Source organism: Felis catus, chromosome D2 (genome assembly GCF_018350175.1).
Source record: "Felis catus isolate Fca126 chromosome D2, F.catus_Fca126_mat1.0, whole genome shotgun sequence".
Classification (NCBI taxonomy): domain Eukaryota; kingdom Metazoa; phylum Chordata; class Mammalia; order Carnivora; family Felidae; genus Felis; species Felis catus.
In genome coordinates, this window is record NC_058378.1 from 37388869 (window position 1) to 37405397 (window position 16529).

The 16529-nt window shown below is 45.0% G+C and overlaps 1 protein-coding gene across 42 annotated transcripts in view; it reads right to left on the reverse strand.

Annotated features, from left to right (window-relative positions):
- The window catches only part of KCNMA1 (potassium calcium-activated channel subfamily M alpha 1), a 731637-nt gene that overhangs the window by 376696 nt on the left and 338412 nt on the right, over positions 1–16529 (reverse strand). Inside the window, exon 1 of one of the 42 annotated variants that reach the window (XM_045040197.1) lies at positions 11883–13034. The exons of the other annotated variants lie outside the window; for them this stretch is intronic. The gene's annotated coding sequence lies outside the window, so the exon portion shown is untranslated. Of the gene's footprint in view, positions 1–11882; positions 13035–16529 lie in introns of those variants that run through there. 42 annotated transcript variants of the gene reach the window in all.

The following is a 16529-nucleotide window of genomic DNA, read 5'->3' on the forward strand; positions in this document are numbered from 1 at the left end:
GAATCATTAGAGATTACTTCCTTTGAATTTTGCATTAACCTTCTTTCTTGGCCCTTTTAAAATGCACAAGGGATAACAAAAAAATCCATATGAAGTTGTTAATGATTTAATATAGTGATGTTGACAACACAGTGTACCTGTGATGCATTGGGGCTATTTGTCAAAAATTCTGTTTTTGTTAAACATTTGTTTAAAATTCTCTAAATATTCTTATTCCAAAGGCTTAAGAGATGACTCAGAAATATGCATTTTCAACAAGCACACTGTACCCCCTTCCCTGTAAATTCTGACACATTCTGAGAAAGGTCCATTTAATACATCAGTTCCTTTGTGAAAAGGAGAACTTAAGAATTTTTAAAACCCAGATCACCAAGTTATACCCCAGAGCAATGACACCAGCATCTCTGGGAGGTAGGACAAGGCATTAGTATTTTTCCGATATATTATAAAATAAAGTTCCTCAGGTAATTCCAATGTGCAGCCTGGGTAAAAGCACTCATTACATGTATATGAGAACTGCAGTAACCTCAACAGTGGTTTGAAAGGATCTTAAGATATTGGGGAAGAATATGCACCAGTCAGGAGGCTGGGTAAATGGAAGCCCAACACAGAGAGTCAGGGTTCTGCGTTGGCAAAGGGAGAAACTACCCAGTTCTCCAAAATCTCCACTTGAATGACCTTGGAAGAGTGGTCCTCAGTTAACCCAGTTGCTGAGGACCCCCACTTCTCTCACACACACCCACAACCTTCTTGGACACCAAGGCTGACGGGGAGGCTGCTGCATGCCAGACCTCTAGGGACACAGATGGCATGCAGGGGCTGGGCCTGAGCCAGAGGCCCTCACTGATGGAACATTTGCTGCTGCCTGCATTTCAGTAGCCCAAGTACTTTGGCAGTGGCTTCCTGCAAGCACAGCCACCTCACCCCTGCTCCTTGGCACCTCTGGGTCCAGGTGCAGCATTGGGCCCTCATGCGAGGGAAGGGGTGGACAGCTATTTCCTGCCAGTGGCAATGCAGGCCTCCATCCCAGCTAAAGAAACAGGCAAGAGCAGAACAGCAGGAGTAGGATCTGGTTCAAAGATCCTGCAACTCCAACGAAATCCACATCTTTTTTAGCAAAATGGGGGCCACGTGCAATGTATGAGCTCCCACAAACCTCTGTCTCCTGGCATTCCATCTGCAAAACCTATACAACAGCACCCATTGGTCCCTGGGAAATGGAATGAAGATGTGAGGGCCCAGGGGTCCATGGAGAACTAGCCATCGGGACAATGGCTCAGTATCCACCAAAAACATAATAGGTACTTCCCTTTGACTGAGCACCCGATCCAGTGGCCTGAGGGTGAACTTCAGGCCAGTGGCATCCAATAGAAATGACTACATTTGCTGGGTTTTTTTATATGAAATTTATTGTCAAATTGGTTTCCATATAACATATATTTGTCGTTTTAAATTGCCTAGTAGCCACATATTAAAAAAATTAAAAAGTAGGTGATATTTGTGCTTAATATATTTCACATTTAACCCCACGGGGGCAAAATACTTTTATGTCAACAATGCAGTCAAGGTTGAATGTTATTAAGGGGCTTCTAGAAACACCCTGTGCACCCACCACACCTACTACAATACAACAGTGTCTTATGTGATGCAATGGTTGTGGCATTCGGTGAAAGTTAGTCCTAGTGAAACAACATAGCACATTTTAACAGAAAAATAGCTCAGATTGCTTCAGTTTTGAGGTTCACATTGAAATGAACCAAAACTGAATAAAATTGGAAAACTTAGTTCTTCAGTCACACTAGCCACACTTCAAGTGCTCGACAGACACAGGCTACTGGCTACTGTACCGGATAGCACAGCGAGAACATTCTCATCTTTGTACAGAGTTCTTCTGGGCAGTATTGCTCTAGGGCCCTTAACCAACTGAAAAGGTCCCACCTCTCTTTTTACCAATCCAGGATGAGGACACTCCGAAATGTTCTCAGTGATGTGGGTAGCCTCTCCTCTTATGGAAAGGAAGCACAGTGGTTAAGGGCTAGACTGTGTACCCAGACACTTATCAACCATGTGACCTTGAGTAGACCACTCTCTATAGCTTGGTCCCCATATCTGTCAGAGGAGGTAACAAGAGTGGCTACTTCAAAGAGTTCTAAAGACTAAATAAATTAATATTTGTAAAGCACTCGACAGTGTCTTGTATGTGGTAAGTGTTCTATAAATAAATGTTAAATAAGTACATTTCCAGCAGGATGGCTGCCGATTGGCACTTAGCACACTGATATCTCTTATTACAGAATGATCTTACTGAAAGATGAATATACATACATACATACATATATATATATATACATATACATACATATATATACATACACACACACACACACACACACACACACACACACACACACATATATATATATATCACTTGCCTGTCAATGGCTACCAGCTTTCTGACTGTCAAAGTCCTTCACAGATACACTTGAGAAATATTCACTGAGTCCTTACCTTGCAGAGGACTGCAACCCCAGACCTTAGGGAAAAAGGAGCTCAGATACTCTGAAATGTTCTTCAATGTCTATCCCTTTCCCATCCTCCAAATCATATTTCCTGGTTCTTCAAGGCAAGGATAGAATTCGCACCCCATTCGCAAGCTCCCTTTCCTTCTTCAGGCCTGATCTCAGGCCAGCTCCTCATAGAAGCCTTCCCTGACTATCCTTATTGAAGCTGTGTCATGGGTGTGCAAGTGAGCGTGCATGTGTGCACACAGGTGCACATAGCGCTGGCCTGTCCCCTAGCACAACCTCATTTCCTTCATTGGCTTATCATTCCTTGGAATCACTTTGCTTATTTCCTGTTACTTGTTTATTGCTTGTCCAACCTCAAGATCAGATAAACTGTATGGACAGAGGCCTGGTCTGTTTTGTGTTTGCTATAACCCCAACACCTAGGTCGGTGGCTGGAACATAGCAAATGCTTTACATGGAATTGCTGAATGAATGAACAAACGAGTGAATGCCCTCCTTAATGTATATATCCCCCACTTCTCTCTGCTTGGTATTCCAAAGCACATTTCATTTTTCATATTTTGAGGACACTCCATTCCATAGTACTTGATACATATGGTTAACTATTTTTGTGTATATGTCTTGTCTCCTCAACTAGACTACTAACCCCTGGAGGTTATGTCCTGAATGTTACGTTCTCCTTCTTAATGCCCAGCATGAGGCACATCCTCAATGAATACTTGTTGATGAATTAATGGGAAGTATAAATCAGAGTCCCTAAATTAGTTTACTTGGTCACACATAGTGGACTATTTCTACAAATAATAATTTCTAAAATGAAGTAAATACATACATATACATGCATCTATACGTGTGTCATATTTCTCCTTCTAATTAAATGAAGCTATTTTTGTAACTATTTTCCAGTCTAGGAGTAAAATTGTAAAAAACAACGCTAAATGTTAGATCATTAAGTTGGTTGTCTTTAATTATATGGCAGTGTTTCAAAAAAGCTTTGAGTCATCTTTAAGATTCTTTGCCAGGGGTACAGCATGCTACATTTAAAATGGCACTTATCTTAGTAAACACATTACTATTGCAAATGATTTGTTCCAATAAAGCAATTCCTTGGCAAAGAGCTGCCATTTCTTCTAAACCCCCTACCAAGAAGAGATACATGGAAACATTATAAGCGCCAGAGACGAGAAAAGCTTGAAAAGTTCCCTTTATCAGAAGTCACCAAGATATACCCCCTAAGGCAGAAGAAGCATTAAATTTGTCTTCCCTCTTCTCCAATTTACATCGTATGGCACTTACTTTTTGTAAATATTTTCTATAAGATAGCTGTAAGTAAGCCCTTAAAACTCATAATAAAGTAAGCTATGGGCATCAATATACATCCATATTTTCTTTCTCTCTTTTGTCCTCTTCCTCTGCCTCCTTCCCATTCTTTTTCTCTCCCTGTCTTTCTAAAACAAAAATTAGCAGGTTGGTCACATGCAAACATAAATTCAATTTCTACAGAAAGCTGAGTTCTTGAGCGATTAAGCATATAGACCAATCATTTGAAGTGGGGAAAAAAATCCTATAAAGGCAAAAATTATTTTCTGATGTACTTCTTACATGAAGGGTCTATTATGATAAGCTATTATCCTTGCAAGATAAATTGAATTCACATTTATGCAACTCATCTATTCCTAGAGAAATGCAGATAAAAATTTTATGGCAACCTGAAAAGGTTTGTGAAATGGATATAAAAAAGATCAATACCGTAAGAGTTTAATACCAAATTGAGACAATAGAAAAGATGGCCCAAACCAAGGGCTCAATTTCCAATTCTTTTTTTTTTTTCCAAAAAGAAAAGTACTGTTAATCAAGTAAGCAGAGGAGAGAATGGCCATTCAGGCCGGGGCTGTCGGGAAGGAGATGATTGAAGTATAATTAAGCTGTGAAGGAATAATGGGTAGAATGTGGAGGGTGGAAAACAGTCCACTTATAATTTATTTTGTTCACACATGTTTATTGATCTCCTACTATAAGCTGGGCGACATTCCCAGCACAAGGGAAATTGCAGAGAACAAGGCACAAAGACCCTTTGTGCAGCTGATGTCCTGGTGGGGAGAATACCCTTCCTAGACATTAGTTATGACAAGACATGTACAATCTGGTGCTTACATGTACGTACAGGAAAGGGAGGGGTTTACTCTGTCTTTTCTGTTGCCTTTCACTTGAGTCTTGAGGGTCTTGCCTTATGCTGAAATCTAGAATTTCTCCGGGCTTTGTGAGATCTTTGTTGCAAACAAGAAGCCTCCTCTCTCAGGGTCTATCTTTTCCTTGCTCCTTCCCTCTCGCCATTATTAACCATAGGATGCAGTTAATGACCATGACAAATCATAAAAGATTTCTCCTAACTCCTTCAAGTGTGACTATCCTGATTATAGCCTGCAGGTACAGTCCTCTGTGAACCACATGCTATTTATAGGCTGAAAACCCAGGCAGAATTTGTGTCACTCGTGACGAAAATGCAAGCTTCTCCCAGGACCCAGGAACCTCCTCCTCTCCGCAAAACCCCACAGGCAGTGAGGATGCCCGCACAGTTCCTCCCAGAGATGCGTTCAATCAGGATCCCCTCCCCCACTCCCAATCAAGGAACCTGCACAATTACTGAGCTAATCATTTAAATGATGCTACTGAGAAACAAAGCCATTTTCCTTGTTAAAAATGTGTTTGCTGTCCTATCCATTTATCTCTTTCCTTGGCAGTGCTCTGTATTAATTTATTGCCCAATAAAGCACAGACACTAGCAGACTTGCTGAGCCATGCCCAGCGGAAGGCCCACAATTTCATCCCAGCAAAGGCAGCCTGTGAGCCAAAAACACAAACGCAAGCATACCAGGCATCACAAACCTTGGCTGGCTAATCCTGGTTTCATTTGCTGTCCCAGAGATACAAAAGAAAGGACTGTATACAGCTTTGGGGAGAATGCAGGTGATTAATAATTACTGATTATCAGAGGAAATGGAGCTAAGTTTGGTCTATTAACCAACTGACCTAGGGTTTCTTTTCTACTGGATGGTAAACCTCACTGCTACAAGCAAGCTCATGGGGAGCTTTGTAGGGAGAGAAGCTGAGACAAGAAGTGATAGAGATAGAGATGGCAGTGCACTTGGCTTTTGCCACAGTGTCCACCGTCCCAGGAAACTGTCTCCCTCTACGTGAAAGGGTGATGTTTGTTGCTTTCTCTGCAGTTCACGCCCAGTGTTGTTGTTGTTGTTGTTGTTTTTAACATTTATTTATTTTTGAGAGAGAGAGCACAGAAATAGGGAAGGGGCAGAGACAGGAAGACAGCGGATCCAAAGCAGGCTCAGCATTGTCAGCACAAAGCCCAATGTGGGGCTCGAACCCATGAACTGCGAGATCATGCCCTGAGCCGAAATCAAGAGTTGGCTGCTTAACCTACTGAGCCACCCAGGTGCCCCAACACCCAGTGATTAACCCTAAGGTCCCTGTTCAGATATGTGCTTCAGTGAAAATCCTTGGCAATGGTTATCAGGTGTACGGAAGGGTTTATCATCTGAGAATCTCCTTCACGGGTGGTTAACAGATGGTCATGGATGGTCATGGATGGTCAACTACGTAGACAGTGGGTCCTTCCTATTTGGAAGGGTTTGACCTCAGAGAGCCTTTGCCAATGGAAAGTTCATAAACAGATGTTTGAGAATGGCTCCAGGCATCAGGATTCCCTTCTTGACTTTTGGACTAGCTCTAGTTTAGCAGGAGGTTCAAAGGTTCAAAGGGGAATGAACCCAGGAATCAGGGCCCTTGCTCAGACAGTGAGCTCTGATAGTACCTAATAGTGAAGGTATTAAAGCCAAGAGAACTGAACACCAAGGATGGTTTCAAGAATTCGAAAAAGTCATTGAATGCTACTCTGGGAAGGAATCATCAAGGACATCTAGCACTGGGCTTGCATTTAGGGACCCAGAGAGGAAATCACTTGCCCAAGGCCTGACTATAAGCAGAGGCAAAGGCAAAATACGGAGACTGGATGACAAGGAGGGAAGGAAAAGCCCAAGGGCTTGCCTTCAATTTGTCATAGTCCCAGTGGCTGTTCCCTCAAAGAGGGCACAGCTGGCCAAGCTACTCACAAGCCCAAGACTTATAAAACCACAACAAAATCCCTGAAGCAGATGGACATCAGCCACTCCTGCAGGAAGTTCTCAGCAGGCTATACTGCTGACAGCCATCATCACTCGGCAGAAGGGCAAGAAGGAGGTGAGAGGAATGGGCAACATTGCCACCAGGAGAAAGAGAATGGCGCCCACAAACGTCCCACCCATTCATACAATCCCCTTTCTCCCACGTGTCTTACCAAAAGTTATGCCACCTCCCATGTCCCCTCCAAGGGTCCCCTTGGTGAAAGCTGAGAATGCACCGTGGAAAAGCCACTGGTTTTGCAGGAAAAGGCCCTCAGTTCTGCACAGAAAGTGGGGAAAGTGCCCATGGGAGTCCTTACCATCCCTGCCACATGCTACCCCTTCCACCTCTGCGCCCCCTCAAATGGTGCCCCTCCATGCTCCATCCTCACTCTTCTCCACAGTCACAAATCCTGCCAGCTTGTCCCAGCCACTCCTGTCCCCACGGGCAACATGTGTATCACGGGCCTCTCGGTTAACCGGGCTGCTGCTCAGAGTGGGCATAGCAGACATGCACAGAATTGGTGCCTGCTATGCACTCTGATTTAATTTGATAATCACCTCCATAATAAGACCCCTCAGCGGCCATCCTTTGTACACCTGCCATACCGGAAGCTCTCAGAGGCGCCTGGTGACATGCACAAACCCAGGCTGGCCCCAGACCTGCAAACTCAGACTCTTGATCCAGGTCAAGAATAACTGTCTGGGAGTGCCTCCCACAGCAACGGGTATATACAGCAGACATGAGGGAGAACTTGCCAACCTGGCACTGTCTACACTGGTCATGGAGAGGACTCTGGGCTTACACTCAGGGAACCTGATTTTAACCCGACCTGTCTGGTCCCATGAGAGTTTAACCCTCTGGGCCTCAGTTTCCTCACCTCTGAAACATACGTCGCAGGCTTGTGGCTCGTGTGTGTGAAGTTCCCTGCACAGATCCAGGCTTAGTGGGTACTCAGTTCAAGATATTTGAATTAGGAGTGAGGTCTATGCAGGATTCAGACAGGCTGATCCAGCAACTCACCTGAACCAAATCCAAAGCAGGCAGGAATCAAAAAGCTAGTGACTGGCCCTGGCTTGGGAGGATACTTATAACATAATAACTATATAATAACTTAATATAATATATAACATATTATATATCAAATTAATAATATAATGTTAATAGCAGCGAACATGTATATGGTACACATTTTGTGCCAGGAACTATCCTAAATACTTCACTTACAACAACATATTTAATCCCCACAAAAAATAGCTATTGTTACTATTACCCCATTTTATAGCTGAGGAACCTGAGGCCCAGGGCTACTGGGTCATTTGCCCAACTTCCCACAGCAGTTAATGGCACAGAGCTGGGAATCTTCCAACTGCCACTCCTTCCTGAGATATCTGGTGGCTGCCCAGTTTATCCCTTCTCTTTGTTGTCTCTGCCCTGGGACCTACTGAGATCTTCTCAGCAAGCCATCCTTGCCTTATAGAGATCCTTGCCTCGCCCTGGAAAAATCCCTCCCTCATGCAGGGAAGGACAGGAGGGGTGAGGAGCTACTGGCACAGCCCATTCCATTGGCAGTGTTTTCGGGGCTGAGCTCCAGGCCAAATCCTGGCAAGAAGGAGCACCCCCCCTGGACCTGTGCCCGTTGCGGTTCAGATTCTGGGGCCTCTTTATTGTGAGGGGCAAGAGGCAAGAGGCAGAGGCTACCCCCAGATAGCTTCTCCATGATGTGCCAGGGCCAGGATGGGGGGGCCTGTCCAGACACCGGACGCATTTTTCCAACTTCTGAATGACTGATGCTGCCTCGCCAGGGAGAGGAATTAGCTAAAAGGATCACATGGTCCTAATGCCAACGCATCAGAGAAGCTGGGACAGACCATAACAGAGATACCAGTGCCCAAGATCCACCTCTGAGAGCTCGCCTCCAGGGACAGGAAGTGTCTCCAAAATTGAGTGGCATTCCTCCCGGGACTCATTCTCTGGACTTTCTGGAATCACTAGAAGGGTCCTGATACTTTATCCATAGAACTGACTCTGCCTTCTAAATGGACTCAGCAGGCCACTCTTCTCAAAACTCACATAGCACCAAACCATGTCCAAGGCACCATCATCTTCCACCAGATTATTACACCGTCGTTCTAACTCGTCTCCTTGCTTCAACACTTGACCTGAAGCACCACGGGTCAAGGGGCGGGGGGCAGGGTGCTGGTGTTCAAAGCTACCTGAAAAGTCTACAGTTATCCCCAGGGAAACGGACTATTTAGATCTTTCTGTTTCTAATAGTTCATCCAAGGGGGGAAAAGAATGCTAGAGATGTGTCCCTTCCAACCAACTGAAGGGATATACCCTTCCATTAATCAATGCCAGGGGCTGCCCATCCAGCTAGATCACACTGTGCTCACCCCCATCCTCAAGTCAGTCCTGCTGGTTATATGTACATAATCAGCGTGCTCTATTTAGATCTTTGTGACTATCTACGCAACTTAGTTCAAGTCTAGTCAATGCCATTTGCATTTAGGAAATTGGAAAGGATTTGCTCAGCACCTACAGTGACTCTGGCCACCTGCTAGGTGTTACAGAGGACAAAAGAGCAATGCGAAAAAGGATTTTCTCTTTTAACAAAAACGTATGGGGAGACAAAAGGAATACCCAACAAATAGACTGACAATCATATCAGATTGTTATGGCTAAATGGAGCTATCAGTAGGACAGATAATAAAAACCTTAGGAATGGAGAAGCAGAAGATCCGTGTGGCTAGAATGGCTGGGGAAATAATGTATCAAAAGTAAGTGGAATGATAAATGTGTGAAGTGTAATTGAGTCCTAGCACTGCATCCCGAAAAGCAACAAATATTTAGTGCCCAGGACTGAAAAGCTGCTGCTGTTCCCCGCTCCTGCATTTGTCTCAAAATAACAAAGCAGTCTCCAAAACCCAGCCTCGTGTGAGTATTATAGAAACTTGTCATGACGGTGAAGACAAAAATAATCTTCCCTGCTATACTGGGTCACCCAAAGCAACTCAACAGTTGAAGCAAGGGATGGAGGATTTGGTGTAGTAGAAGTTAAGAATTGCATGTCTTATTTTGTAGAAGAATATTATCTCAGCTCAGGGGAGAAACAGAGGGATAGTGCAGTCATTAAAATGTCACAGCTAAAAGGAAAAATAAGTCTTCCAGCCACTATGTGCGTTCCCACGGCTAGTCAGTTTTGAGAACAAAAGCTGAGCAGACACACAATGTATTACATTGTAAATGTTACCGAAATTCCTATATAAATGGCTTTTTTTCATAGAGTGAAAATATTCCTGAAGACCCCCCTCATGATTAATAGGAATAGAGTCAATTCTAGATATACAGATCTCAGAAATGTTCCCATACTTTTTTTTTTTTTTTTAATTTCTGGAAGCTCCAGCATTTTCTTTTCCACCACCTGCAATACTGGGTCACTGGAGCCGTGCCTGGCACAGCCAAAGATTTCCGTGAGGCTCTGACAAGACTGATTTTAAATTTATAGCAAGTTTTATAAGACAACGTGATGCTCTACTACATTTAGAATAATTATCCCATTAACTATTTACTTATACATTTTAAAGGAAAGGATAGAAACTGGGGTGGATATTTTAGGCTTTTTTTTTTATAACAGATATTTTCAGAGTAAATTGAAATATCCCAAAGCAGCCATTGAAAATGCTTAGTCTCATGGTGGGGGACCCAGCTGCTCCAGTGGAAACTAATGGTGGGAAGAGCGAAGAAATGGAAGACAAACCTACCCAGGACATCAAGATCCCAGCAGGAATACAAAGGGCAAAGCTGAACAAATTAATAACACCACTCAGAGTTAACTGGTACCTTTCATCAGGGAACCTCAACGCAGTTTACAAATAACACTTATTTCCCATCTCAATGGCAAGCCCAAAGGTCGCACAGAAAGTGTGTAATGATTTGAAGAATAACAGTCAGACCTTATTCCCCCAGTTTCTGGTCTAACAGGCTCCTCCCTTCAAGCCCCGCCCCCCGCCCCCGCCCCCACCAAGTGCATCTCACCTTTGCTATTTCAACCAACTATGGTGTCTGAAAACGTCCAGATTCTTGTTCCTCCAGTAGAGGACATCACATATCAAAGACCCTTGAAAATCCTTCTCTCATATTGCAATTTCAACGGGAACAACAATACCTTATTCACTAATGTGCTAGAGACACCACTGATCACCAGCGTTGGGGTAAATGTGTGGTTTCATAGAAAAAGTTGCACTGTCAGACTCAAGAATACTTCTTTGGGCTACCTGATTCTGACTGTATGGAAACGATTTCACCATTCTGTAAACTGTAGATATGTGATAGCAACGCAAATAATTCTTGTCTATGGACACATAAACTCTGCCCTGTCCAAGGCAGGTTCGACTGAGTTCCCCCTCCCCTTGTGGAGCAAACAGCTCTGCTTCCATTGGCACATTTCTTCTACGATTCCTGGTCTACAGATGTGTGATCTTTCCAAATGATCCCCTCACTGATTAAGGAGAATAAAATCTTTACCACATGGTCATTCTGATATCTGATATTCATGACTCTACCCTTTTTGTGAAAATTGATTTTTAACACCAGTTCAACCTCAGAAACGCTCTACCCCAAAGACAGAAACACAGATGGGAACAGCAAGAGATGCTAGAACTCAGAAGAGACCTGATGGAGAAAACAGAAAATGTGAAAATTGCCCTTGCTCATGGTAGAGCTGTGGATCTCTGAACACAAGGTAGGGAACAATTTTCTTATGGGCACAAATCCACACGTTAGAAAACATCTGTAATTTGATCCTCTATCTTGTCAATACAGCTCTCTGACAAGTGCCGAATGCCAACCAAAAAGCAGGGCAGAATGCCAACCAAAAAGCTGCCAGAACCCCTGATGAAGTTTTGGGTTAGAAAAAGGCAACAGGCTCGGTCCCTGTTGTTGTTCTGACATGTGGCATCAGGCTCCTCCCCCTCTACCAGCTCCAGCCCCACTGGCCTTTCCTCAGAGTGGCACGGGTGTGCCTTCCTCCATCCCCCCACTAGACCTTTGCAAATGCTACTTCCTCTGTCTGGAACATTCTCACTGACCCTCCTCCATCTAAGCCTCTTCCAACGGACGACTCTCATGCATCCTTCGGAGTCAAGCCAAGTATTGCTCCCCAAAGCCGTTCCTCACCTTCAATCTATTGGTGCTCACAGCAACACTTCTCACGTGCGTGTGCACACGGGCACGTGTATCTGAGTCCTGCAAGTTCAGTTTACAGATTGCAGGATTCTATTGACTAAACGATGCCCAGGGAATCCGTGGAAGACAGACGTCTTCTGTGGAATAGGTTTGCATCCATTCTGCGCTCTGGCAGCATGACAATCGCCTGTGTGGCCCAGCCTCCGCAGACAGCTAGATGGCCCGATGAGAAACACAAGCGGCTGCGTGGCTCAAGCCCCCGAGGCCAAATATATTCCCACCTCTGGCAGGATGAGCTTCCCTACTTTTGGAGTCAGACCAGGAAGGGCCAAAGATCCTTTGTGGAAGCACATCGTGGTGGAAAATATAGGCCTTGGAGCCAAACAGGCTTAGGTTCCCCCACCAGCCCTTTCCCTATATGTTGGTGCCTCAGTTTCCTGGTCTGTGGTGATGGAGGAACGCAAGGAGGAGACAATGGGTGTGTATACGTGTGACACGGCACAGTGCCTGCAGCACAGCGAGTAGTCAATAAATGTCCGTTTTCTTTCTTCACCTGCAACTTCTTTGTCTGTCAATCATTTCTACAAGACTCTATTCCCTCTTCTTCGAGTGTCCAGGCTGTCTAAATAGAACTTAAAGCCACCTGTTTCATTTCCAGATCGGCCAGTGCACTGCAGCCTGGAAGTCCTGCTGCCCATAAAGAAACCCCGGCGGCCCCACCCCAGCTTGCTCCGACGGCGCTTATCAGGAAAGTGATGTGCGCATGTGCACACTGACCGCGCCAGGGGAGGCGGCAGACCTCTCTATCAGGTTCCTGATAGATTCCACCAATGCCAGGAAGTCTCTGATCCCTTCACGCACTTGTGTGGGGTCAGAATCAGAGGCCACGTCAGTGAGATTTCAAGAAGGGTGGTGGAGTGCCGGGTTTCTCGGCATCGAGGGCAGAGTTGCAGAACATGGAGGTGTGCGAACGCTTCCGTCCGCGTGGGTCTGCCACAAATACTTCACCGAGTGCTCCGGTGCCGGGCACAGAGGCGGACGCTGAGGATGTAACTGTAGCAAATGTTGCAGGTGGCAGCTGCTTTCAGGGAACGTCACAATTTATCAAGGAGGCAGACACTCGTCCCACAGTCAGTCACCCCCAGCGAACGAGGAAACCGAAACTGAAAGAAGAGCGTGGAAGGACGGAACGGGACTCCGGGAGAGCTGCGGGCAGAGGTACAGGGTGAGGGGAAGCTTCCGGAGGAAGTAGCACGTGAGTGGACGTCTGAAGGGCAAGTAGATACCATCCGGGTGAAAGACGTGCAATGCCGGGGAAGGGAGACCGGAGGAGGAAGGAGTATCCCAGCAGAGGCCACAGCACATGCAAAGCCGGTGACGAGAAAGACTCCTGACGTCGGGGGATGAGACAGAACCTACAGGACTGGAGCCCAGACTTGGAGGCGGAGAGTGAAACGCGGGGCACAGTTCCTGATGGCTGTGGAGGGGTGGCTGCTTACGGGGTGGGATCGGAAGGAACAGGTACGCTGTGCTGGAGATGGCCCCCCCAGTAAGCCACTACAACCAAAGTACCTGGAACAAGATTCTGCAGGCCTCCTGCCGAACGGAACCAACAGCCACTGAACAGGGGTGGAGACTGAGCACGGCTCTATTTGTCTCATTTCTTAAAAGTGATACAGGCATAGTAAAATGTTAAAATTAGAGCAGAACCACCTCTCACCTGGCACCGTTTTGTAATTCTCTTTCAAGAGAGACTCTGTGAAGCTGAACATAGTGCACTAAACGGCCCTGTTATTTCTCTGCAAATATATGTGATTGCCTTTTAAATAATTCTCAAATGAAGGGTATAACAGCTAGTGATAAACATTCATTTCTCACAAGATCAGAGAATGGGACCAGCATTAACAAACTGCCTTTTCCTGTTTTCTCCCGAAACGGCACTGCGTGTCTCATTTATCATGAGTTTCTGTAAGCACTAACAATTTGTAAAATGAGTTAATTGTGTTCTCGGAGGTTTAATAAAATCTACCAACTTAAGGAATATCCTGATGGTCTTGAAATTTACCCAGAAAACTTACAAACAAGGAGTAAATGCATTCAGCTGAGCTGAACGTCATACGTACTTACAGACAGCATCTATTATGCTACAGTGGTCGTGCTAAGAATACTACTGTTAGCGTCTTAGATGGACTCTAAATCAGGTCTAGTTGCAAACGGATCCCTCCTTTAATGTAAAAAACCTTCATATCAGTGTATAAATATTGGCATACAGCCAAATCCACATTGCAAATCCAGAGGCTTTGGTGATCCAGATTGTGAGAGAAAGAATCACAAAATCTAATCATTAATGAGCCCAATAGGGATGTTAAGAACGTCCGTGGATCTTCAATGGCCATCAGCTTGAGGGAAGCAGAGGGTGGACAGCAAAACAGAGGTGACAATTACAGTGTCACATGGGGATTACACACAGGTCTCAACTGCCTACATTTAGGTTGGTGTCTTCTCTCTCTCTCTTTTTAAAAAATGTGTGTTTCTTTTTCCTCAGTAGAATTTCAACTTGCCAACAGTTAGTAAACTGGAATGTGCACAGTTTTCTCTTATTCCGTTTCCCTGGTCATTTGCCGGGGGACGTTATTAGGTGTGAAATGGAATGTGGCATAAGTGGGAAGTGCCAGTCTCTGGAGTCAGGTTGCCTGTGGTCAAATGCTGGTGCTGCCTCTTGCCAGTCCAGTGCCCTTGGAAATGCCAGCCACCACCCCTAAGTTTCCACATCTTTTAACAAAGGGATTATAAGAATACACGTTTTGTGGATCGTTTGGATGATTATATGAGGCGTACGAAAGGTCCTTGCTTAGTCTCTAAAGGTTAGCAATCTGCGTTGCTCTGTCGGAAATGATGGCAGGATTTACAAAGTGAAGGAGGAACCCAGCCTAACTGCCTCCCCACAGTCAGAGCACTTACCATCCCCTACCCCAGGGTCTCCTAACTTGTCCTGTCCCCACAGACTACATGTTTTAACTGGGTTCCACCTGCACAATTAATTATGTAGTGGGTTTTTTTTCCCTTTAAACTGCATCCTTCCAAATGGTTTTCTTAAATGGAACTTTATATTATCACCAGAAATGGAAAGCCCGTCTCACTTGCCATAACTAGAAAGTAATCCTATACGGCAAAAAAGAAAACCCAGATAACGCAGATTCTACCTGGATACTGTTACTCCAGCAAAGACTCAAGAGTCTGAGGCTTAAAGGCTGATTACCGCAGTTCACAGAGGTGTTAAAGACATGGTAGAACCAAGCAGAGACTTTCTCCCTGTGGTACATGGAATATAAAAGGCAACATAACCCTCTCACCACATGAGTCTGTATCCTGTATCATCTGATGCTGGGTCAGCCCATCATCTAAAGTCCTGTTAATACCCGTCTCTCACAATGTCATCTACAGTGACTCCTGTTGCAATTTGTGGGGGTTTATGGATAAACAGTGCTCCACGGCAGTGAAGAATACTTCCAATATCCCCTTGAAAGGAAGGTTCCCAATGAATTCTAGCCTATTCATTTCTAAAAGTGCAGAGTGATACATTAGAATTCATGGAATTTGTAGACCTGTGAATTCCCCTGGCATGCAACAACGTAATTAGCTCATCAGTAAGCCTTTGCAAATTTGACTGGAGATGGTGTGTGTGTGTGTGTGTGTGTGTGTGTGTGTGTACATATATGCATATGTGTCCACATATCTATATGCATAGGGGTGCTACTTAAACTTTATGCAGCTGCAGTCAGACCCCCACTGTCCTGGGGTTAGGCTTCCAAGCTGATGGTTCATATCTTCCATCTCTGTCTGTTAATGCCTTTGACCCAAATATTATGTGAGTCCACCGGTGCATAGGGCTCTTAAAACACCTTAAGTGGAAAGCATTGCCTGTTGAGGATTAGAGTAGACATGTAATCACGTTTCATACTGAGCTACGGCCTTCATCCAATACAAATGCCACATTCACTTAGGACGGGTGTCTGCACGCCATAAACGGCAGCACCATTGTGGGTGGTTTCCTGAATCCCCCTGCTCAGCAAATCTGAACTCGTTCAGCCACAGAGCCAGCTAACTCACACTTCAGGGTGTGTGCCACTCTAATAAGATGAATGGAAAAGCAAAGACGTACACATGGAGGGAGTCCCTTTAGATTGGGTACGATCAACCTGGGCTTCCTCGCACTTGAAAGAGTGGATGTATTGCACAGATAATTCAGAAGCACCCCACAAACAATCCTCGCCTTCAGGGAGCCTGTACCAGGAAAGTGCACACGACACACCCACACAGAGAGGCTCCGAACCAGTGCTGGCTCGTCCTCTCTTACCTGTCACATTGAGGTGAATGAACCATGACAGAGGATGTTGCCTAGTCCAGAAGCTCAATCAGCGACAGGAAATCCCAACTTAGGATCTTAAATTTGACCACAGGTCATTCCGACAGACAATGGGAGTCGTCTGATTTGTGGCCTGAGCAAAACCAAAAGCTTGAAACACCTTCTGCACATCTAAGAAAATGTATTTCTAAATCAAAGGCATGTTTTCTAGATGGGAGTTGGCATGAGGATCACCTGTAAGGAGAAAGGGAGTGCTCTTGAAAGGGGTGGGG